Source organism: Salmo salar, chromosome 29, assembly GCF_965601325.2.
Source record: "Salmo salar chromosome 29, fSalSal1, whole genome shotgun sequence".
Taxonomy (NCBI): Eukaryota; Metazoa; Chordata; class Actinopteri; order Salmoniformes; family Salmonidae; genus Salmo; species Salmo salar.
Window position 1 is genome coordinate 642717 of NC_138319.1, and position 25041 is coordinate 667757.

A 25041-nucleotide genomic window follows, 5' to 3' on the forward strand; every position below is an offset into this window, starting at 1 on the left:
ATGGTTCTAAAATTTTTTTTTTTAGGCCTGTCCAGAATGTCGATAGTTCGGCATGACCGGGGTCACTGTTTTTGTGTCACGAAAATGAGAAAAAAATATCTGCCTTTTTTTGTGAAAATGGTTCCAAAAATTTTTTTTAGGCCTGTCCAGAATGTCGCTAGTTCGGCATGACCGGGGTCACTGTTTTTGTGTAAAAAAATGAAGAAAAAAAAATCAGCCATTTTTGGTGAAAATGGTTTTAAATTTTTTTTTTAGGCCTGTCCAGAATGTCGCTTTTTCGGCATGATCGGAGTCATCGTTTTTAGGGACAAAATAGAAATCTGCAATTTTTGGTGAAAATGGTTTTAAAATGTTTTTTTTAGGCCTGTCCAGAATGTCGATAGTTCGGCATGACCGGGGTCACTGTTTTTGTGTCACGAAAATGAGAAAAAAATATCTGCAATTTTTTGTGAAAATGGTTTTAAAATGTTTTTTTTAGGCCTGTCCAGAATGTCGATAGTTCGGCATGACCGGGGTCACTGTTTTTGTGTCAAAAAATGAAAAAAAGAATTCTGAGCTTTTTTTTGGAAAATGGTTCTAAAATGCTTTTTTTTTAGGCCTGTCCAAAATGTCGCTAGTTCGGCATGATCGGAGTATTCGTTTTTGGTGACAAAAAAAGAAATCTACAATTTTTTTGTGAAAATGGTTTTAAAATGTTTTTTTTAGGCCTGTCCAGAATGTCGCTAGTTTGGCATAACCGGGGTCACTGTTTTTGTGTCACGAAAATGAAGAAAAAAAAATCAGCAATTTTTGGTGAAAATGGTTTTAAATTTTTTTTTTAGACCTGTCCAGAATGTCGCTTTTTCGGCATGATCGGAGTCATCGTTTTTAGGGACAAAATAGAAATCTGCAATTTTTGGTGAAAATGGTTTTAAAATGTTTTTTTTAGGCCTGTCCAGAATGTCGATAGTTCGGCATGACCGGGGTCACTGTTTTTGTGTAACGAAAATGAGAAAAAAATATCTGCAATTTTTTGTGAAAATGGTTCTACATTTTTTTTTTAGGATTGTCCAGAATGTCGCTTTTTCGGCATGATCGGAGTCATCGTTTTTAGGGACAAAATAGAAATCTGCAATTTTTTGTGAAAATGTTTTTACAAGGTTTTTTTGAGGCCTGTCCAGAATGTCGATAGTTCGGTATGACCGGGGTCACTGTTTTTGTGTCACGAAAATGAAAAAAAAATATCTGCAATTTTTTGTGAAAATGGTTCAAAATTTTTTTTTTAGGCCTGTCCAGAATGACGCTTTTTCGGCATGATCGGAGTCAACGTTTTTAGGGACAAAATAGAAATCTGCAATTTTTTGTGAAAAACGTTTTAAAATGTTTTTTAATAGGCCTGTCCAGAATGTCGATAGTTCGGCATGACCGGGGTCACTGTTTTTGTGTCAAAAAATGAAAAAAAGAATTCTGAGCTTTTTTTTGGAAAATGGTTCTAAAATGCATTTTTTTTAGGCCTGTCCAAAATGTCGCTAGTTCGGCATGATTGGAGTCATCGTTTTTAGGGACAAAATATAAATCTGCAATTTTTGGTGAAAATGGTTTTAAAAAATTTTTTTTAGGCCTGTCCAGAATGTCGATAGTTCGGCATGACCGGGGTCACTGTTTTTGTGTCACGAAAATGAGAAAAAAATATCTGCCTTTTTTTGTGAAAATGGTTCTAAAAATTTTTTTTAGGCCTGTCCAGAATGTCGCTAGTTCGGCATGACCGGGGTCACTGTTTTTGTGTAAAAAAATGAAGAAAAAAAAATCAGCCATTTTTGCTGAAAATGGTTTTTAATTTTTTTTTTAGGCCTGTCCAGAATGTCGCTTTTTCGGCATGATCGGAGTCATCGTTTTTAGGGACAAAATAGAAATCTGCAATTTTTGGTGATAATGGTTTTAAAATGTTTTTTTTTAGGCCTGTCCAGAATGTCGATAGTTCGGCATGACCGGGGTCACTGTTTTTGTGTCACGAAAATGAGAAAAAAATATCTGCAATTTTTGGTGAAAATGGTTCTAAAAAAATTTTTTAGGCCTGTCCAGAATGTCGCTTTTTCGGCATGATCAGAGTCATCGTTTTTAGGGACAAAATAGAAATCTGCAATTTTTTGTGAAAATGGTTCTAAAATTTTTTTTTAGGCCTGTCCAGAATGTCGCTTTTTCGGCATGATCGGAGTCATCGTTTTTAGGGACAAAATAGAAATCTGCAATTTTTTGTGAAAATGGTTTTAAAATGTTTTTTTTAGGCCTGTCCAAAATGTCGATAGTTCGGCATGACCGGGGTCACTGTATTTGTATCAAAAAATGAAAAAAAGCATTCTGAGCTTTTTTTTTGAAAATGGTTCTAAAATGCTTTTTTTTTAGGCCTGTCCAAAATGTCGCTAGTTCGGCATGATCGGAGTCATCGTTTTTGGTGACAAAAATAGAAATCAAAAATTTTTTGTGAAAATGGTTTTAAAATGTTTTTTTTTAGGCCTGTCCAGAATGTCGCTAGTTCGGCATGATCAGAGTCATCTTTTTTAGGGACAAAATAGAAATCTGCAATTTTTTGTGAAAATGGTTTTAAAATGTTTTTTTTAGACCTGTCCATAATGTCGATAGTTCGGTATGACCGGGGTCACTGTTTTTGTGTCAAAAAATGAAGAAAAAAAAATCAGCCATTTTTGGTGAAAATGTTTTTTTTTTTTTTTAGGCCTGTCCAGAATGTCGCTTTTCGGCATGATCGGAGTCATCGTTTTTAGGGACAAAATAGAAATCTGCAATTTTTGGTGAAAATGGTTCTAAAATTTTTTTTTAGGCCTGTCCAGAATGTCGCTTTTTCGGCATGATCGGAGTCATCGTTTTTAGGGACAAAATAGAAATCTGCAATTTTTTGTGAAAATGTTTTTAAAATGTTTTTTTTAGGCCTGTCCAGAATGTCGATAGTTCGGCATGACCGGGGTCACTGTTTTTGTGTCACGAAAATAAAAATAAAATATCTGCAATTTTTTGTGAAAATGGTTCTAAAAATTTTTTTTAGGCCTGTCCAGAATGTCGCTAGTTCGGCATGACCGGGGTCACTGTTTTTGTGTCACGAAAATGAAGAAAAAAAAATCAGCAATTTTTGGTGAAAATGGTTTTAAAAAATTTTTTTAGACCTGTCCAGAATGTCGCTTTTTCGGCATGATCGGAGTCATCGTTTTTAGGGACAAAATAGAAATCTGCAATTTTTGGTGAAAATGGTTTTAAAATGTTTTTTTTAGGCCTGTCCAGAATGTCGATAGTTCGGCATGACCGGGGTCACTGTTTTTGTGTCACGAAAATGAGAAAAAAATATCTGCAATTTTTTGTGAAAATGGTTCAAAAAATTTTTTTTAGGCCTGTCCAGAATGTTGCTTTTTCGGCATGATCGGAGTCATCGTTTTTAGGGACAAAATAGAAATCTGCAATTTTTTGTGAAAATGGTTTTAAAATGTTTTTTTTAGGCCTGTCCATAATGTCGATAGTTCGGTATGACCGGGGTCACTGTTTTTGTGTAAAAAAATGAAGAAAAAAAAATCAGCCATTTTTGGTGAAAATGGTTTTTAAATTTTTTTTTAGGCCTGTCCAGAATGTCGCTTTTTCGGCATGATCGGAGTCATCGTTTTTAGGGACAAAATAGAAATCTGCAATTTTTGGTGATAATGGTTTTAAAATGTTTTTTTTTAGGCCTGTCCAGAATGTCGATAGTTCGGCATGACCGGGGTCACTGTTTTTGTGTCACGAAAATGAGAAAAAAATATCTGCAATTTTTGGTGAAAATGGTTCTAAAAAATTTTTTTAGGCCTGTCCAGAATGTCGCTTTTTCGGCATGATCAGAGTCATCGTTTTTAGGGACAAAATAGAAATCTGCAATTTTTTGTGAAAATGGTTCTAAAATTTTTTTTTAGGCCTGTCCAGAATGTCGCTTTTTCGGCATGATCGGAGTCATCGTTTTTAGGGACAAAATAGAAATCTGCAATTTTTTGTGAAAATGGTTTTAAAATGTTTTTTTTAGGCCTGTCCAGAATGTCGATAGTTCGGCATGACCGGGGTCACTGTTTTTGTGTCAAAAAATGAAAAAAAGCATTCTGAGCTTTTTTTTTGAAAATGGTTCTAAAATGCTTTTTTTTAGGCCTGTCCAAAATGTCGCTAGTTCGGCATGATCGGAGTCATCGTTTTTGGTGACAAAAATAGAAATCTACAATTTTTTGTGAAAATGGTTTTAAAATGTTTTTTTTTAGGCCTGTCCAGAATGTCGCTAGTTCGGCATGATCGGAGTCATCTTTTTTAGGGACAAAATAGAAATCTGCAATTTTTTGTGAAAATGGTTTTAAAATGTTTTTTTTAGACCTGTCCATAATGTCGATAGTTCGGTATGACCGGGGTCACTGTTTTTGTGTCAAAAAATGAAGAAAAAAAAATCAGCCATTTTTGGTGAAAATGGTTTTTAAATTTTTTTTTTAGGCCTGTCCAGAATGTCGCTTTTCGGCATGATCGGAGTCATCGTTTTTAGGGACAAAATAGAAATCTGCAATTTTTGGTGAAAATGGTTCTAAAAATTTTTTTTAGGCCTGTCCAGAATGTCGCTTTTTCGGCATGATCGGAGTCATCGTTTTTAGGGACAAAATAGAAATCTGCAATTTTTTGTGAAAATGTTTTTAAAATGTTTTTTTTAGGCCTGTCCAGAATGTCGATAGTTCGGCATGACCGGGGTCACTGTTTTTGTGTCACGAAAATAAAAATAAAATATCTGCAATTTTTTGTGAAAATGGTTCTAAAAATTTTTTTTAGGCCTGTCCAAAATGTCGCTAGTTCGGCATGATCGGAGTCATCGTTTTTGGTGACAAAAATAGAAATCTACAATTTTTTGTGAAAATGGTTTTAAAATGTTTTTTTTTTAGGCCTGTCCAGAATGTCGCTAGTTCGGCATGACCGGGGTCACTGTTTTTGTGTCACGAAAATGAAGAAAAAAAAATCAGCAATTTTTGGTGAAAATGGTTTTAAAAATTTTTTTTAGACCTGTCCAGAATGTCGCTTTTTCGGCATGATCGGAGTCATCGTTTTTAGGGACAAAATAGAAATCTGCAATTTTTGGTGAAAATGGTTTTAAAATGTTTTTTTTAGGCCTGTCCAGAATGTCGATAGTTCGGCATGACCGGGGTCACTGTTTTTGTGTCACGAAAATGAGAAAAAAATATCTGCAATTTTTTGTGAAAATGGTTCAAAAAATTTTTTTTAGGCCTGTCCAGAATGTTGCTTTTTCGGCATGATCGGAGTCATCGTTTTTAGGGACAAAATAGAAATCTGCAATTTTTTGTGAAAATTGTTTTACAAGGTTTTTTTGAGGCCTGTCCAGAATGTCGATAGTTCGGTATGACCGGGGTCACTGTTTTTGTGTCACGAAAATGAAAAAAAAATATCTGCAATTTTTTGTGAAAATGGTTCAAATTTTTTTTTTTAGGCCTGTCCAGAATGACGCTTTTTCGGCATGATCGGAGTTTTCGGCATGATCGGAGTCATCGTTTTTAGGGACAAAATAGAAATCTGCAATTTTTTGTGAAAAACGTTTTAAAATGTTTTTTTAGGCCTGTCCAGAATGTCGATAGTTCGGCATGACCGGGGTCACTGTTTTTGTGTCAAAAAATGAAAAAAAGAATTCTGAGCTTTTTTTTGGAAAATGGTTCTAAAATGCATTTTTTTTAGGCCTGTCCAAAATGTCGCTAGTTCGGCATGATTGGAGTCATCGTTTTTAGGGACAAAATATAAATCTGCAATTTTTGGTGAAAATGGTTTTAAAAAATTTTTTTTAGGCCTGTCCAGAATGTCGATAGTTCGGCATGACCGGGGTCACTGTTTTTGTGTCACGAAAATGAGAAAAAAATATCTGCCTTTTTTTGTGAAAATGGTTCTAAAAATTTTTTTTAGGCCTGTCCAGAATGTCGCTAGTTCGGCATGACCGGGGTCACTGTTTTTGTGTAAAAAAATGAAGAAAAAAAAATCAGCCATTTTTGCTGAAAATGGTTTTTAATTTTTTTTTTAGGCCTGTCCAGAATGTCGCTTTTTCGGCATGATCGGAGTCATCGTTTTTAGGGACAAAATAGAAATCTGCAATTTTTGGTGATAATGGTTTTAAAATGTTTTTTTTTAGGCCTGTCCAGAATGTCGATAGTTCGGCATGACCGGGGTCACTGTTTTTGTGTCACGAAAATGAGAAAAAAATATCTGCAATTTTTGGTGAAAATGGTTCTAAAAATTTTTTTTAGGCCTGTCCAGAATGTCGCTTTTTCGGCATGATCAGAGTCATCGTTTTTAGGGACAAAATAGAAATCTGCAATTTTTTGTGAAAATGGTTCTAAAATTTTTTTTTAGGCCTGTCCAGAATGTCGCTTTTTCGGCATGATCGGAGTCATCGTTTTTAGGGACAAAATAGAAATCTGCAATTTTTTGTGAAAATGGTTTTAAAATGTTTTTTTTAGGCCTGTCCAGAATGTCGATAGTTCGGCATGACCGGGGTCACTGTTTTTGTGTCAAAAAATGAAAAAAAGCATTCTGAGCTTTTTTTTTGAAAATGGTTCTAAAATGCTTTTTTTTTAGGCCTGTCCAAAATGTCGCTAGTTCGGCATGATCGGAGTCATCTTTTTTAGGGACAAAATAGAAATCTGCAATTTTTTGTGAAAATGGTTTTAAAATGTTTTTTTTAGACCTTGTCCATAATGTCGATAGTTCGGTATGACCGGGGTCACTTTTTTTGTGTCAAAAAATGAAGAAAAAAAAATCAGCCATTTTTGGTGAAAATGGTTTTAAAAAAAAAATTTTAGGCCTGTCCAGAATGTCGCTTTTCGGCATGATCGGAGTCATCGTTTTTAGGGACAAAATAGAAATCTGCAATTTTTTGTGAAAATGGTTTTAAAATGTTTTTTTTAGGCCTGTCCAGAATGTCGATAGTTCGGCATGACCGGGGTCACTGTTTTTGTGTCACGAATTTAAAAAAAAAATATCGGCAATTTTTTGTGAAAATGGTTCTAAAAATTTTTTTTAGGCCTGTCCAAAATGTCGCTAGTTCGGCATGATCGGAGTCATCGTTTTTGGTGACAAAAATAGAAATCTACAATTTTTTGTGAAAATGGTTTTAAAATGTTTTTTTTTAGGCCTGTCCAGAATGTCGCTAGTTCGGCATGACCGGGGTCACTGTTTTTGTGTCACGAAAATGAAGAAAAAAAAAATCAGCAATTTTTGGTGAAAATGTTTTAAAAAAATTTTTTTAGACCTGTCCAGAATGTCGCTTTTTCGGCATGATCGGAGTCATCGTTTTTAGGGACAAAATAGAAATCTGCAATTTTTGGTGAAAATGGTTTTAAAATGTTTTTTTTAGGCCTGTCCAGAATGTCGATAGTTCGGCATGACCGGGGTCACTGTTTTTGTGTCACGAAAATGAGAAAAAAATATCTGCAATTTTTTGTGAAAATGGTTCAAAAACATTTTTTTAGGCCTGTCCAGAATGTCGCTTTTTCGGCATGATCGGAGTCATCGTTTTTAGGGACAAAATAGAAATCTGCAATTTTTTGTGAAAATGGTTTTAAAATGTTTTTTTTAGGCCTGTCCAGAATGTCGATAGTTCGGCATGACCGGGGTCACTGTTTTTGTGTCACGAAAATGAGAAAAAAATATCTGCAATTTTTTGTGAAAATGGTTCTACATTTTTTTTTTTGGCCTGTCCAGAATGTCGCTTTTTGGGCATGATCGGAGTCATCGTTTTTAGGGACAAAATAGAAATCTGCAATTTTTTGTGAAAATGTTTTTAAAATGTTTTTTTAGGCATGTCCAGAATGTCGATAGGTCGGTATGACCGGGGTCACTGTTTTTGTGTCAAAAAATGAAAAAAAGAATTCTGAGCTTTTTTTTTGAAAATGGTTCTAAAATGCTTTTTTTTTAGGCCTGTCCAAAATGTCGCTAGTTCGGCGTGATCGGAGTCATCGTTTTTGGTGACAAAAATAGAAATATACAATTTTTTGTGAAAATGGTTTTAAAATGTTTTTTTTAGGCCTGTCCAGAATGTCGATAGTTCGGCATGACCGGGGTCACTGTTTTTGTGTCACGAAAATGAGAAAAAAATATCTGCAATTTTTTGTGAAAATGGTTCTAAAAAAATTTTTTAGGTCTGTCCAGAATGTCGCTTTTTCGGCATGATCGGAGTCATCGTTTTTAGGGACAAAATAGAAATCTGCAATTTTTTGTGAAAATGGTTTTAAAATGTTTTTTAGGCCTGTCCAGAATGTCGATAGTTCGGCATGACCGGGGTCACTGTTTTTGTGTCAAAAAATGAAAAAAATAATTCTGAGCTTTTTTTGAAAATGGTTCTAAAATGCTTTTTTTTTAGGCCTGTCCAAAATGTCGCTTTTTCGGCATGATCGGAGTCATCGTTTTTAGGGACAAAATAGAAATCTGCAATTTTTTGTGAAAATGGTTTTAAAACGTTTTTTTTAGGCCTGTCCAGAATGTCGATAGTTCAGCATGACCGGGGTCACTGTTTTTGTGTCAAAAAATGAAAAAAAGAATTCTGAGCTTTTTTTTTGAAAATGGTTCTAAAATGCTTTTTTTTTAGGCCTGTCCAAAATGTCGCTAGTTCGGCATGATCGGAGTATTCGTTTTTGGTGACAAAAATAGAAATCTACAATTTTTAGTGAAAATGGTTTTAAAATGTTTTTTTTAGGCCTGTCCAGAATGTCGCTAGTTTGGCATGACCGGGGTCACTGTTTTTGTGTCACGAAAATGAAGAAAAAAAAATCAGCAATTTTTGGTGAAAATGGTTCTACATTTTTTTTTTAGGCCTGTCCAGAATGTCGCTTTTTCGGCATGATCGGAGTCATCGTTTTTAGGGACAAAATAGAAATCTGCAATTTTTGTTGAAAATGGTTTTAAAATGGTTTTTTTAGGCCTGTCCAGAATGTCGATAGTTCGGCATGACCGGGGTCACTGTTTTTGTGTCACGAAAATGCGAAAAAAATATCTGCAATTTTTTGTGAAAATGGTTCTACATTTTTTTTTTAGGCCTGTCCAGAATGTCGCTTTTTCGGCATGATCGGAGTCATCGTATTTAGGGACAAAATAGAAATCTGCAATTTTTTGTGAAAATGGTTTTAAAATGTTTTTTTAGGCATGTCCAGAATGTCGATAGTTCGGTATGACCGGGGTCACTGTTTTTGTGTAAAAAAATGAAAAAAAGAATTCTGAGCTTTTTTTTTGAAAATGGTTCTAAAATGCTTTTTTTTTAGGCCTGTCCAAAATGTCGCTAGTTCGGCATGATCGGAGTCATCGTTTTTGGTGACAAAAATAGAAATCTACAATTTTTTGTGAAAATGGTTTTAAAATGTTTTTTTTAGGCCTGTCCAGAATGTCACTAGTTTGGCATGACCGGGGTCACTGTTTTTGTGTCACGAAAATGAAGAAAAAAAAATCAGCAATTTTTGGTGAAAATGGTTTTAAAAATTTTTTTTAGACCTGTCCAGAATGTCGCTTTTTCTGCATGATCGGAGTCAGCGTTTTTAGGGACAAAATAGAAATCTGCAATTTTTGGTGAAAATGGTTTTAAATTTTTTTTTTAGGCCTGTCCAGAATGACGATAGTTCGGCATGACCGGGGTCACTGTTTTTGTGTCACGAAAATATGAAAAAAATATCTGCAATTTTTTGTGAAAATGGTTCTAAAAAAATTTTTTACGCCTGTCCAGAATGTCGCTTTTTCGGCATGATCGGAGTCATCGTTTTTAGGGACAAAATAGAAATCTGCAATTTTTTGTGAAAATGGTTTTAAAATGTTTTTTTAGGCCTGTCCAGAATGTCGATAGTTCGGCATGACCGGGGTCACTGTTTTTGTGTCACGAAAATGAAAAAAAAATATCTGCAATTTTTTGTGAAAATGGTTCTAAAAATTTTTTTTAGGCCTGTCCAGAATGTCGATAGTTCGGCATGACCGGGGTCACTGTTTTTGTGTCAAAAAATGAAAAAAAGAATTCTGAGCTTTTTTTGAAAATGGTTCTAAAATGCTTTTTTTTTAGGCCTGTCCAAAATGTCGCTTTTTCGGCATGATCGGAGTCATCGTTTTTAGGGACAAAATAGAAATCTGCAATTTTTTGTGAAAATGGTTTTAAAATGTTTTTTTTAGGCCTGTCCAGAATGTTGATAGTTCGGCATGACCGGCCGGGGTCACTGTTTTTGTGTCAAAAAATGAAAAAAAGAATTCTGAGCTTTTTTTTTTAAAATGGTTCTAAAATGCTTTTTTTTTAGGCCTGTCCAAAATGTCGCTAGTTCGGCATGATCGGAGTATTCGTTTTTGGTGACAAAAATAGAAATCTACAATTTTTAGTGAAAATGGTTTTAAAATGTTTTTTTTTAGGCCTGTCCAGAATGTCGCTAGTTTGGCATGACCGGGGTCACTGTTTTTGTGTCACGAAAATGAAGAAAAAAAAATCAGCAATTTTTGGTGAAAATGGTTTTAAAAATTTTTTTTAGACCTGTCCAGAATGTCGCTTTTTCAGCATGATTGGACTCATCGTTTTTAGGGACAAAATAGAAATCTGCAATTTTTTGTGAAAATGGTTTTAAAATGTTTTTTTAGGCATGTCCAGAATGTCGATAGTTCGGTATGACCGGGGTCACTGTTTTTGTGTCAAAAAATGAAGAAAAAAAATCAGCCATTTTTGGTGAAAATGGTTTAAAAAAATTTTTTTAGGCCTGTCCAGAATGACGATAGTTCGGCATGACCGGGGTCACTGTTTTTGTGTCAAAAAATGAAAAAAAGAATTCTGAGCTTTTTTTTTGAAAATGGTTCTAAAATGCTTTTTTTTTAGGCCTGTCCAAAATGTCGCTAGTTCGGCATGATCGGAGTCATCGTTTTTAGGGACAAAATAGATATCTGCAATTTTTTGTGAAAATGGTTTTAAAATGTTTTTTTAGGCCTGTCCAGAATGTCGATAGTTCGGCATGACCGGGGTCACTGTTTTTGTGTCACGAAAATGAAAAAAAAATATCTGCAATTTTTTGTGAAAATGGTTCTAAAATGCTTTTTTTTTAGGCCTGTCCAAAATGTCGCTTTTTCGGCATGATCGGAGTCATCGTTTTTAGGGACAAAATAGAAATCTACAATTTTTAGTGAAAATGGTTTTAAAATGTTTTTTTTAGGCCTGTCCAGAATGTCGCTAGTTTGGCATGACCGGGGTCACTGTTTTTGTGTCACGAAAATTAAGAAAAAAAAATCAGCAATTTTTGGTGAAAATGGTTTTAAAAATTTTTTTTAGACCTGTCCAGAATGTCGCTTTTTCTGCATGATCGGAGTCAGCGTTTTTAGGGACAAAATAGAAATCTGCAATTTTTGGTGAAAATGGTTTTAAAATGTTTTTTTTAGGCCTGTCCAGAATGTCGATAGTTCGGCATGACCGGGGTCACTGTTTTTGTGTCACGAAAATGCGAAAAAAATATATGCAATTTTTTGTGAAAATGGTTCTACATTTTTTTTTTAGGCCTGTCCAGAATGTCGCTTTTTCGGCATGATCGGAGTCATCGTTTTTAGGGACAAAATAGAAATCTGCAATTTTTTGTGAAAATGGTTTTAAAATGTTTTTTTAGGCATGTCCAGAATGTCGATAGTTCGGTATGACCGGGGTCACTGTTTTTGTGTCACGAAAATGAAGAAAAAAAAATCAGCAATTTTTGGTGAAAATGGTTTTAAAATTTTTTTTTAGACCTGTCCAGAATGTCGCTTTTTCTGCATGATCGGAGTCAGCGTTTTTAGGGACAAAATAGAAATCTGCAATTTTTGGTGAAAATGGTTTTACATTTTTTTTTTAGGCCTGTCCAGAATGACGATAGTTCGGCATGACCGGGGTCACTGTTTTTGTGTCAAAAAATGAAAAAAAGAATTCTGAGCTTTTTTTTTGAAAATGGTTCTAAAATGCTTTTTTTTTTGGCCTGTCCAAAATGTCGCTAGTTCGGCATGATCGGAGTATTCGTTTTTAGGGACAAAATAGATATCTGCAATTTTTTGTGAAAATGGTTTTAAAATGTTTTTTTTAGGCCTGTCCAGAATGTCGATAGTTCGGCATGACCGGGGTCACTGTTTTTGTGTCACGAAAATGAAAAAAAAATATCTGCAATTTTTGGTGAAAATGGTTCTAAAAAATTTTTTTAGGCCTGTCCAGAATGTCGATAGTTCGGCATGACCGGGGTCACTGTTTTTGTGTCAAAAAATGAAAAAAAGAATTCTGAGCTTTTTTTGAAAATGGTTCTAAAATGCTTTTTTTTTAGGCCTGTCCAAAATGTCGCTTTTTCGGCATGATCGGAGTCATCGTTTTTAGGGACAAAATAGAAATCTGCAATTTTTTGTGAAAATGGTTTTAAAATGTTCTTTTTAGGCCTGTCCAGAATGTCGATAGTTCGGCATGACCGGTCACTGTTTTTGTGTCAAAAAATGAAAAAAAGAATTCTGAGCTTTTTTTTTGAAAATGGTTCTAAAATGCTTTTTTTTTAGGCCTGTCCAAAATGTTGCTAGTTCGGCATGATCGGAGTATTCGTTTTTGGTGACAAAAATAGAAATCTACAATTTTTTGTGAAAATGGTTTTAAAATGTTTTTTTTAGGCCTGTCCAGAATGTCGCTAGTTTGGCATGACCGGGGTCACTGTTTTTGTGTCACGAAAATGAAGTAAAAAAAATCAGCAATTTTTGGTGAAAATGGTTTTAAAATTTTTTTTTAGACCTGTCCAGAATTTCGCTTTTTCAGCATGATCGGAGTCATCGTTTTTAGGGACAAAATAGAAATCTGCAATTTTTTGTGAAAATGGTTTTAAAATGTTTTTTTTAGGTCTGTCCAGAATGTCGATAGTTCGGCATGACCGGGGTCACTGTTTTTGTGTCACGAAAATGAGAAAAAAATATCTGCAATTTTTTGTGAAAATGGTTCTACATTTTTTTTTTAGGCCTGTCCAGAATGTCGCTTTTTCGGCATGATCGGAGTCATCGTTTTTAGGGACAAAATAGAAATCTGCAATTTTTTGTGGAAATGGTTTTAAAATGTTTTTTTTTAGGCATGTCCAGAATGTCGATAGTTCGGTATGACCGGGGTCACTGTTTTTGTGTCACGAAAATGAAAAAAAAATATCTGCAATTTTTTGTGAAAATGGTTCTAAAAATTTTTTTTAGGCCTGTCCAGAATGTCGATAGTTCGGCATGACCGGGGTCACTGTTTTTGTGTCAAAAAATGAAAAAAAGAATTCTGAGCTTTTTTTGAAAATGGTTCTAAAATGCTTTTTTTTTAGGCCTGTCCAAAATGTTGCTAGTTCGGCATGATCGGAGTATTCGTTTTTGGTGACAAAAATAGAAATCTACAATTTTTTGTGAAAATGGTTTTAAAATGTTTTTTTTAGGCCTGTCCAGAATGTCGCTAGTTTGGCATGACCGGGGTCACTGTTTTTGTGTCACGAAAATGAAGTAAAAAAAATCAGCAATTTTTGGTGAAAATGGTTTTAAAATTTTTTTTTAGACCTGTCCAGAATTTCGCTTTTTCAGCATGATCGGAGTCATCGTTTTTAGGGACAAAATAGAAATCTGCAATTTTTTGTGAAAATGGTTTTAAAATGTTTTTTTTAGGTCTGTCCAGAATGTCGATAGTTCGGCATGACCGGGGTCACTGTTTTTGTGTCACGAAAATGAGAAAAAAATATCTGCAATTTTTTGTGAAAATGGTTCTACATTTTTTTTTTAGGCCTGTCCAGAATGTCGCTTTTTCGGCATGATCGGAGTCATCGTTTTTAGGGACAAAATAGAAATCTGCAATTTTTTGTGGAAATGGTTTTAAAATGTTTTTTTTAGGCATGTCCAGAATGTCGATAGTTCGGTATGACCGGGGTCACTGTTTTTGTGTCACGAAAATGAAGAAAAAAAAATCAGCAATTTTTGGTGAAAATGGTTTTAAAAAATTTTTTTAGACCTGTCCAGAATGTCGCTTTTTCTGCATGATCGGAGTCAGCGTTTTTAGGGACAAAATAGAAATCTGCAATTTTTGGTGAAAATGGTTTTAAAATGGTTTTTTTAGGCCTGTCCAGAATGTCGATAGTTCGGCATGACCGGGGTCACTGTTTTTGTGTCACGAAAATGCGAAAAAAATATCTGCAATTTTTTGTGAAAATGGTTCTACATTTTTTTTTTAGGCCTGTCCAGAATGTCGCTTTTTCGGCATGATCGGAGTCATCGTTTTTAGGGACAAAATAGAAATCTGCAATTTTTTGTGAAAATGGTTTTAAAATGTTTTTTTAGGCATGTCCAGAATGTCGATAGTTCGGTATGACCGGGGTCACTGTTTTTGTGTAAAAAAATGAAAAAAAGAATTCTGAGCTTTTTTTTTGAAAATGGTTCTAAAATGCTTTTTTTTTAGGCCTGTCCAAAATGTCGCTAGTTCGGCATGATCGGAGTCATCGTTTTTGGTGACAAAAATAGAAATCTACAATTTTTTGTGAAAATGGTTTTAAAATGTTTTTTTTAGGCCTGTCCTGAATGTCGCTAGTTTGGCATGACCGGGGTCACTGTTTTTGTGTCACGAAAATGAAGAAAAAAAAATCTGCAATTTTTGGTGAAAATGGTTTTAAAAATTTTTTTTAGACCTGTCCAGAATGTCGCTTTTTCTGCATGATCGGAGTCAGCGTTTTTAGGGACAAAATAGAAATCTGCAATTTTTGGTGAAAATGGTTTAAAAATTTTTTTTTAGGCCTGTCCAGAATGACGATAGTTCGGCATGACCGGGGTCACTGTTTTTGTGTCACGAAAATATGAAAAAAATATCTGCAATTTTTTGTGAAAATGGTTCTAAAAAAATTTTTTACGCCTGTCCAGAATGTCGCTTTTTCGGCATGATCGGAGTCATCGTTTTTAGGGACAAAATAGAAATCTGCAATTTTTGTGAAAATGGTTTTAAAATGTTTTTTTAGGCCTGTCCAGAATGTCGATAGTTCGGCATGACCGGGGTCACTGTTTTTGTGTCACGAAAATGAAAAAAAAATATCTGCAATTTTTTGTGAAAATGGTTCTAAAAATTTTTTTTAGGCCTGTCCAGAATGTCGATAGTTCGGCATGACCGGGGTCACTGTTTTTGTGTCAAAAAATGAAAAAAAGAATTCTGAGCTTTTTTTGAAAATGGTTCTAAAATGCTTTTTTTTTAGGCCTGTCCAAAATGTTGCTAGTTCGGCATGATCGGAGTATTCGTTTTTGGTGACAAAAATAGAAATCTACAATTTTTTGTGAAAATGGTTTTAAAATGTTTTTTTTAGGCCTGTCCAGAATGTCGCTAGTTTGGCATGACCGGGGTCACTGTTTTTGTGTCACGAAAATGAAGTAAAAAAAATCAGCAATTTTTGGTGAAAATGGTTTTAAAAATTTTTTTTAGACCTGTCCAGAATGTCGCTTTTTCTGCATGATCGGAGTCAGCGTTTTTAGGGACAAAATAGAAATCTGCAATTTTTGGTGAAAATGGTTTTAAATTTTTTTTTTAGGCCTGTCCAGAATGACGATAGTTCGGCATGACCGGGGTCACTGTTTTTGTGTCACGAAAATATGAAAAAAATATCTGCAATTTTTTGTGAAAATGGTTCTAAAAATGCTTTTTTAGGCCTGTCCAGAATGTCGATAGTTCGGCATGACCGGGGTCACTGTTTTTGTGTCAAAAAATGAAAAAAAGAATTCTGAGCTTTTTTTGAAAATGGTTCTAAAATGCTTTTTTTTTAGGCCTGTCCGAAATGTCGCTTTTTCGGCATGATCGGAGTCATCGTTTTTAGGGACAAAATAGAAATCTGCAATTTTTTGTGAAAATGGTTTTAAAATGTTCTTTTTAGGCCTGTCCAGAATGTCGATAGTTCGGCATGACCGGTCACTGTTTTTGTGTCAAAAAATGAAAAAAAGAATTCTGAGCTTTTTTTTTGAAAATGGTTCTAAAATGCTTTTTTTTTAGGCCTGTCCAAAATGTCGCTAGTTCGGCATGATCGGAGTATTCGTTTTTGGTGACAAAAATAGAAATCTACAATTTTTAGTGAAAATGGTTTTAAAATGTTTTTTTTTAGGCCTGTCCAGAATGTCGCTAGTTTGGCATGACCGGGGTCACTGTTTTTGTGTCACGAAAATGAAGAAAAAAAAATCAGCAATTTTTGGTGAAAATGGTTTTAAAATTTTTTTTTAGACCTGTCCAGAATGTCGCTTTTTCAGCATGATTGGACTCATCGTTTTTAGGGACAAAATAGAAATCTGCAATTTTTTGTGAAAATGGTTTTAAAATGTTTTTTTAGGCATGTCCAGAATGTCGATAGTTCGGTATGACCGGGGTCACTGTTTTTGTGTCAAAAAATGAAGAAAAAAAATCAGCCATTTTTGGTGAAAATGGTTTAAAAAAATTTTTTTAGGCCTGTCCAGAATGACGATAGTTCGGCATGACCGGGGTCACTGTTTTTGTGTCAAAAAATGAAAAAAAGAATTCTGAGCTTTTTTTTTGAAAATGGTTCTAAAATGCTTTTTTTTTAGGCCTGTCCAAAATGTCGCTAGTTCGGCATGATCGGAGTCATCGTTTTTAGGGACAAAATAGATATCTGCAATTTTTTGTGAAAATGGTTTTAAAATGTTTTTTTAGGCCTGTCCAGAATGTCGATAGTTCGGCATGACCGGGGTCACTGTTTTTGTGTCACGAAAATGAAAAAAAAATATCTGCAATTTTTTGTGAAAATGGTTCTAAAATGCTTTTTTTTTAGGCCTGTCCAAAATGTCGCTTTTTCGGCATGATCGGAGTCATCGTTTTTAGGGACAAAATAGAAATCTACAATTTTTAGTGAAAATGGTTTTAAAATGTTTTTTTTAGGCCTGTCCAGAATGTCGCTAGTTTGGCATGACCGGGGTCACTGTTTTTGTGTCACGAAAATTAAGAAAAAAAAATCAGCAATTTTTGGTGAAAATGGTTTTAAAAATTTTTTTTAGACCTGTCCAGAATGTCGCTTTTTCTGCATGATCGGAGTCAGCGTTTTTAGGGACAAAATAGAAATCTGCAATTTTTGGTGAAAATGGTTTTAAAATGGTTTTTTTAGGCCTGTCCAGAATGTCGATAGTTCGGCATGACCGGGGTCACTGTTTTTGTGTCACGAAAATGCGAAAAAAATATATGCAATTTTTTGTGAAAATGGTTCTACATTTTTTTTTTAGGCCTGTCCAGAATGTCGCTTTTTCGGCATGATCGGAGTCATCGTTTTTAGGGACAAAATAGAAATCTGCAATTTTTTGTGAAAATGGTTTTAAAATGTTTTTTTAGGCATGTCCAGAATGTCGATAGTTCGGTATGACCGGGGTCACTGTTTTTGTGTCACGAAAATGAAGAAAAAAAAATCAGCAATTTTTGGTGAAAATGGTTTTAAAATTTTTTTTTAGACCTGTCCAGAATGTCGCTTTTTCTGCATGATCGGAGTCAGCGTTTTTAGGGACAAAATAGAAATCTGCAATTTTTGGTGAAAATGGTTTTACATTTTTTTTTTAGGCCTGTCCAGAATGACGATAGTTCGGCATGACCGGGGTCACTGTTTTTGTGTCAAAAAATGAAAAAAAGAATTCTGAGCTTTTTTTTTGAAAATGGTTCTAAAATGCTTTTTTTTTTGGCCTGTCCAAAATGTCGCTAGTTCGGCATGATCGGAGTATTCGTTTTTAGGGACAAAATAGATATCTGCAATTTTTTGTGAAAATGGTTTTAAAATGTTTTTTTTAGGCCTGTCCAGAATGTCGATAGTTCGGCATGACCGGGGTCACTGTTTTTGTGTCACGAAAATGAAAAAAAAATATCTGCAATTTTTGGTGAAAATGGTTCTAAAAAATTTTTTTAGGCCTGTCCAGAATGTCGATAGTTCGGCATGACCGGGGTCACTGTTTTTGTGTCAAAAAATGAAAAAAAGAATTCTGAGCTTTTTTTGAAAATGGTTCTAAAATGCTTTTTTTTTAGGCCTGTCCAAAATGTCGCTTTTTCGGCATGATCGGAGTCATCGTTTTTAGGGACAAAATAGAAATCTGCAATTTTTTGTGAAAATGGTTTTAAAATGTTCTTTTTAGGCCTGTCCAGAATGTCGATAGTTCGGCATGACCGGTCACTGTTTTTGTGTCAAAAAATGAAAAAAAGAATTCTGAGCTTTTTTTTTGAAAATGGTTCTAAAATGCTTTTTTTTTAGGCCTGTCCAAAATGTTGCTAGTTCGGCATGATCGGAGTATTCGTTTTTGGTGACAAAAATAGAAATCTACAATTTTTTGTGAAAATGGTTTTAAAATGTTTTTTTTAGGCCTGTCCAGAATGTCGCTAGTTTGGCATGACCGGGGTCACTGTTTTTGTGTCACGAAAATGAAGTAAAAAAAATCAGCAATTTTTGGTGAAAATGGTTTTAAAAATTTTTTTTAGACCTGTCCAGAATTTCGCTTTTTCAGCATGATCGGAGTCATCGTTTTTAGGGACAAAATAGAAATCTGCAATTTTTTGTGAAAATGGTTTTAAAATGTTTTTTTTAGGTCTGTCCAGAATGTCGATAGTTCGGCATGACCGGGGTCACTGTTTTTGTGTCACGAAAATGAGAAAAAAATATCTGCAATTTTTTGTGAAAATGGTTCTACATTTTTTTTTTAGGCCTGTCCAGAATGTCGCTTTTTCGGCATGATCGGAGTCATCGTTTTTAGGGACAAAATAGAAATCTGCAATTTTTTGTGGAAATGGTTTTAAAATGTTTTTTTTTAGGCATGTCCAGAATGTCGATAGTTCGGTATGACCGGGGTCACTGTTTTTGTGTCACGAAAATGAAAAAAAAATATCTGCAATTTTTTGTGAAAATGGTTCTAAAAATTTTTTTTAGGCCTGTCCAGAATGTCGATAGTTCGGCATGACCGGGGTCACTGTTTTTGTGTCAAAAAATGAAAAAAAGAATTCTGAGCTTTTTTTGAAAATGGTTCTAAAATGCTTTTTTTTTAGGCCTGTCCAAAATGTTGCTAGTTCGGCATGATCGGAGTATTCGTTTTTGGTGACAAAAATAGAAATCTACAATTTTTTGTGAAAATGGTTTTAAAATGTTTTTTTTAGGCCTGTCCAGAATGTCGCTAGTTTGGCATGACCGGGGTCACTGTTTTTGTGTCACGAAAATGAAGTAAAAAAAATCAGCAATTTTTGGTGAAAATGGTTTTAAAATTTTTTTTTAGACCTGTCCAGAATTTCGCTTTTTCAGCATGATCGGAGTCATCGTTTTTAGGGACAAAATAGAAATCTGCAATTTTTTGTGAAAATGGTTTTAAAATGTTTTTTTTAGGTCTGTCCAGAATGTCGATAGTTCGGCATGACCGGGGTCACTGTTTTTGTGTCACGAAAATGAGAAAAAAATATCTGCAATTTTTTGTGAAAATGGTTCTACATTTTTTTTTTAGGCCTGTCCAGAATGTCGCTTTTTCGGCATGATCGGAGTCATCGTTTTTAGGGACAAAATAGAAATCTGCAATTTTTTGTGGAAATGGTTTTAAAATGTTTTTTTTAGGCATGTCCAGAATGTCGATAGTTCGGTATGACCGGGGTCACTGTTTTTGTGTCACGAAAATGAAGAAAAAAAAATCAGCAATTTTTGGTGAAAATGGTTTTAAAAAAATTTTTTTGACCTGTCCAGAATGTCGCTTTTTCTGCATGATCGGAGTCAGCGTTTTTAGGGACAAAATAGAAATCTGCAATTTTTGGTGAAAATGGTTTTAAAATGGTTTTTTTAGGCCTGTCCAGAATGTCGATAGTTCGGCATGACCGGGGTCACTGTTTTTGTGTCACGAAAATGCGAAAAAAATATCTGCAATTTTTTGTGAAAATGGTTCTACATTTTTTTTTTAGGCCTGTCCAGAATGTCGCTTTTTCGGCATGATCGGAGTCATCGTTTTTAGGGACAAAATAGAAATCTGCAATTTTTTGTGAAAATGGTTTTAAAATGTTTTTTTAGGCATGTCCAGAATGTCGATAGTTCGGTATGACCGGGGTCACTGTTTTTGTGTAAAAAAATGAAAAAAAGAATTCTGAGCTTTTTTTTTGAAAATGGTTCTAAAATGCTTTTTTTTTAGGCCTGTCCAAAATGTCGCTAGTTCGGCATGATCGGAGTCATCGTTTTTGGTGACAAAAATAGAAATCTACAATTTTTTGTGAAAATGGTTTTAAAATGTTTTTTTTAGGCCTGTCCTGAATGTCGCTAGTTTGGCATGACCGGGGTCACTGTTTTTGTGTCACGAAAATGAAGAAAAAAAAATCAGCAATTTTTGGTGAAAATGGTTTTAAAAATTTTTTTTAGACCTGTCCAGAATGTCGCTTTTTCTGCATGATCGGAGTCAGCGTTTTTAGGGACAAAATAGAAATCTGCAATTTTTGGTGAAAATGGTTTAAAAATTTTTTTTTAGGCCTGTCCAGAATGACGATAGTTCGGCATGACCGGGGTCACTGTTTTTGTGTCACGAAAATATGAAAAAAATATCTGCAATTTTTTGTGAAAATGGTTCTAAAAAATTTTTTTACGCCTGTCCAGAATGTCGCTTTTTCGGCATGATCGGAGTCATCGTTTTTAGGGACAAAATAGAAATCTGCAATTTTTTGTGAAAATGGTTTTAAAATGTTTTTTTAGGCCTGTCCAGAATGTCGATAGTTCGGCATGACCGGGGTCACTGTTTTTGTGTCACGAAAATGAAAAAAAAATATCTGCAATTTTTTGTGAAAATGGTTCTAAAAATTTTTTTTAGGCCTGTCCAGAATGTCGATAGTTCGGCATGACCGGGGTCACTGTTTTTGTGTCAAAAAATGAAAAAAAGAATTCTGAGCTTTTTTTGAAAATGGTTCTAAAATGCTTTTTTTTTAGGCCTGTCCAAAATGTTGCTAGTTCGGCATGATCGGAGTATTCGTTTTTGGTGACAAAAATAGAAATCTACAATTTTTTGTGAAAATGGTTTTAAAATGTTTTTTTTAGGCCTGTCCAGAATGTCGCTAGTTTGGCATGACCGGGGTCACTGTTTTTGTGTCACGAAAATGAAGTAAAAAAAATCAGCAATTTTTGGTGAAAATGGTTTTAAAATTTTTTTTTAGACCTGTCCAGAATTTCGCTTTTTCAGCATGATCGGAGTCATCGTTTTTAGGGACAAAATAGAAATCTGCAATTTTTTGTGAAAATGGTTTTAAAATGTTTTTTTTAGGTCTGTCCAGAATGTCGATAGTTCGGCATGACCGGGGTCACTGTTTTTGTGTCACGAAAATGAGAAAAAAATATCTGCAATTTTTTGTGAAAATGGTTCTACATTTTTTTTTTAGGCCTGTCCAGAATGTCGCTTTTTCGGCATGATCGGAGTCATCGTTTTTAGGGACAAAATAGAAATCTGCAATTTTTTGTGGAAATGGTTTTAAAATGTTTTTTTTAGGCATGTCCAGAATGTCGATAGTTCGGTATGACCGGGGTCACTGTTTTTGTGTCACGAAAATGAAAAAAAAATATCTGCAATTTTTTGTGAAAATGGTTCTAAAAATTTTTTTTAGGCCTGTCCAGAATGTCGATAGTTCGGCATGACCGGGGTCACTGTTTTTGTGTCAAAAAATGAAAAAAAGAATTCTGAGCTTTTTTTGAAAATGGTTCTAAAATGCTTTTTTTTTAGGCCTGTCCAAAATGTTGCTAGTTCGGCATGATCGGAGTATTCGTTTTTGGTGACAAAAATAGAAATCTACAATTTTTTGTGAAAATGGTTTTAAAATGTTTTTTTTAGGCCTGTCCAGAATGTCGCTAGTTTGGCATGACCGGGGTCACTGTTTTTGTGTCACGAAAATGAAGTAAAAAAAATCAGCAATTTTTGGTGAAAATGGTTTTAAAAATTTTTTTTAGACCTGTCCAGAATTTCGCTTTTTCAGCATGATCGGAGTCATCGTTTTTAGGGACAAAATAGAAATCTGCAATTTTTTGTGAAAATGGTTTTAAAATGTTTTTTTTAGGTCTGTCCAGAATGTCGATAGTTCGGCATGACCGGGGTCACTGTTTTTGTGTCACGAAAATGAGAAAAAAATATCTGCAATTTTTTGTGAAAATGGTTCTACATTTTTTTTTTAGGCCTGTCCAGAATGTCGCTTTTTCGGCATGATCGGAGTCATCGTTTTTAGGGACAAAATAGAAATCTGCAATTTTTTGTGGAAATGGTTTTAAAATGTTTTTTTTTAGGCATGTCCAGAATGTCGATAGTTCGGTATGACCGGGGTCACTGTTTTTGTGTCACGAAAATGAAAAAAAAATATCTGCAATTTTTTGTGAAAATGGTTCTAAAAATTTTTTTTAGGCCTGTCCAGAATGTCGATAGTTCGGCATGACCGGGGTCACTGTTTTTGTGTCAAAAAATGAAAAAAAGAATTCTGAGCTTTTTTTGAAAATGGTTCTAAAATGCTTTTTTTTTAGGCCTGTCCAAAATGTTGCTAGTTCGGCATGATCGGAGTATTCGTTTTTGGTGACAAAAATAGAAATCTACAATTTTTTGTGAAAATGGTTTTAAAATGTTTTTTTTAGGCCTGTCCAGAATGTCGCTAGTTTGGCATGACCGGGGTCACTGTTTTTGTGTCACGAAAATGAAGTAAAAAAAATCAGCAATTTTTGGTGAAAATGGTTTTAAAATTTTTTTTTAGACCTGTCCAGAATTTCGCTTTTTCAGCATGATCGGAGTCATCGTTTTTAGGGACAAAATAGAAATCTGCAATTTTTTGTGAAAATGGTTTTAAAATGTTTTTTTTAGGTCTGTCCAGAATGTCGATAGTTCGGCATGACCGGGGTCACTGTTTTTGTGTCACGAAAATGAGAAAAAAATATCTGCAATTTTTTGTGAAAATGGTTCTACATTTTTTTTTTAGGCCTGTCCAGAATGTCGCTTTTTCGGCATGATCGGAGTCATCGTTTTTAGGGACAAAATAGAAATCTGCAATTTTTTGTGGAAATGGTTTTAAAATGTTTTTTTTAGGCATGTCCAGAATGTCGATAGTTCGGTATGACCGGGGTCACTGTTTTTGTGTCACGAAAATGAAGAAAAAAAAATCAGCAATTTTTGGTGAAAATGGTTTTAAAAAATTTTTTTTGACCTGTCCAGAATGTCGCTTTTTCTGCATGATCGGAGTCAGCGTTTTTAGGGACAAAATAGAAATCTGCAATTTTTGGTGAAAATGGTTTTAAAATGGTTTTTTTAGGCCTGTCCAGAATGTCGATAGTTCGGCATGACCGGGGTCACTGTTTTTGTGTCACGAAAATGCGAAAAAAATATCTGCAATTTTTTGTGAAAATGGTTCTACATTTTTTTTTTAGGCCTGTCCAGAATGTCGCTTTTTCGGCATGATCGGAGTCATCGTTTTTAGGGACAAAATAGAAATCTGCAATTTTTTGTGAAAATGGTTTTAAAATGTTTTTTTAGGCATGTCCAGAATGTCGATAGTTCGGTATGACCGGGGTCACTGTTTTTGTGTAAAAAAATGAAAAAAAGAATTCTGAGCTTTTTTTTTGAAAATGGTTCTAAAATGCTTTTTTTTTAGGCCTGTCCAAAATGTCGCTAGTTCGGCATGATCGGAGTCATCGTTTTTGGTGACAAAAATAGAAATCTACAATTTTTTGTGAAAATGGTTTTAAAATGTTTTTTTTAGGCCTGTCCTGAATGTCGCTAGTTTGGCATGACCGGGGTCACTGTTTTTGTGTCACGAAAATGAAGAAAAAAAAATCAGCAATTTTTGGTGAAAATGGTTTTAAAAATTTTTTTTAGACCTGTCCAGAATGTCGCTTTTTCTGCATGATCGGAGTCAGCGTTTTTAGGGACAAAATAGAAATCTGCAATTTTTGGTGAAAATGGTTTAAACATTTTTTTTTAGGCCTGTCCAGAATGACGATAGTTCGGCATGACCGGGGTCACTGTTTTTGTGTCACGAAAATATGAAAAAAATATCTGCAATTTTTTGTGAAAATGGTTCTAAAAAATTTTTTTACGCCTGTCCAGAATGTCGCTTTTTCGGCATGATCGGAGTCATCGTTTTTAGGGACAAAATAGAAATCTGCAATTTTTTGTGAAAATGGTTTTAAAATGTTTTTTTAGGCCTGTCCAGAATGTCGATAGTTCGGCATGACCGGGGTCACTGTTTTTGTGTCACGAAAATGAAAAAAAAATATCTGCAATTTTTTGTGAAAATGGTTCTAAAAATTTTTTTTAGGCCTGTCCAGAATGTCGATAGTTCGGCATGACCGGGGTCACTGTTTTTGTGTCAAAAAATGAAAAAAAGAATTCTGAGCTTTTTTTGAAAATGGTTCTAAAATGCTTTTTTTTTAGGCCTGTCCAAAATGTTGCTAGTTCGGCATGATCGGAGTATTCGTTTTTGGTGACAAAAATAGAAATCTACAATTTTTTGTGAAAATGGTTTTAAAATGTTTTTTTTAGGCCTGTCCAGAATGTCGCTAGTTTGGCATGACCGGGGTCACTGTTTTTGTGTCACGAAAATGAAGTAAAAAAAATCAGCAATTTTTGGTGAAAATGGTTTTAAAATTTTTTTTTAGACCTGTCCAGAATTTCGCTTTTTCAGCATGATCGGAGTCATCGTTTTTAGGGACAAAATAGAAATCTGCAATTTTTTGTGAAAATGGTTTTAAAATGTTTTTTTTAGGTCTGTCCAGAATGTCGATAGTTCGGCATGACCGGGGTCACTGTTTTTGTGTCACGAAAATGAGAAAAAAATATCTGCAATTTTTTGTGAAAATGGTTCTACATTTTTTTTTTAGGCCTGTCCAGAATGTCGCTTTTTCGGCATGATCGGAGTCATCGTTTTTAGGGACAAAATAGAAATCTGCAATTTTTTGTGGAAATGGTTTTAAAATGTTTTTTTTAGGCATGTCCAGAATGTCGATAGTTCGGTATGACCGGGGTCACTGTTTTTGTGTCACGAAAATGAAAAAAAAATATCTGCAATTTTTTGTGAAAATG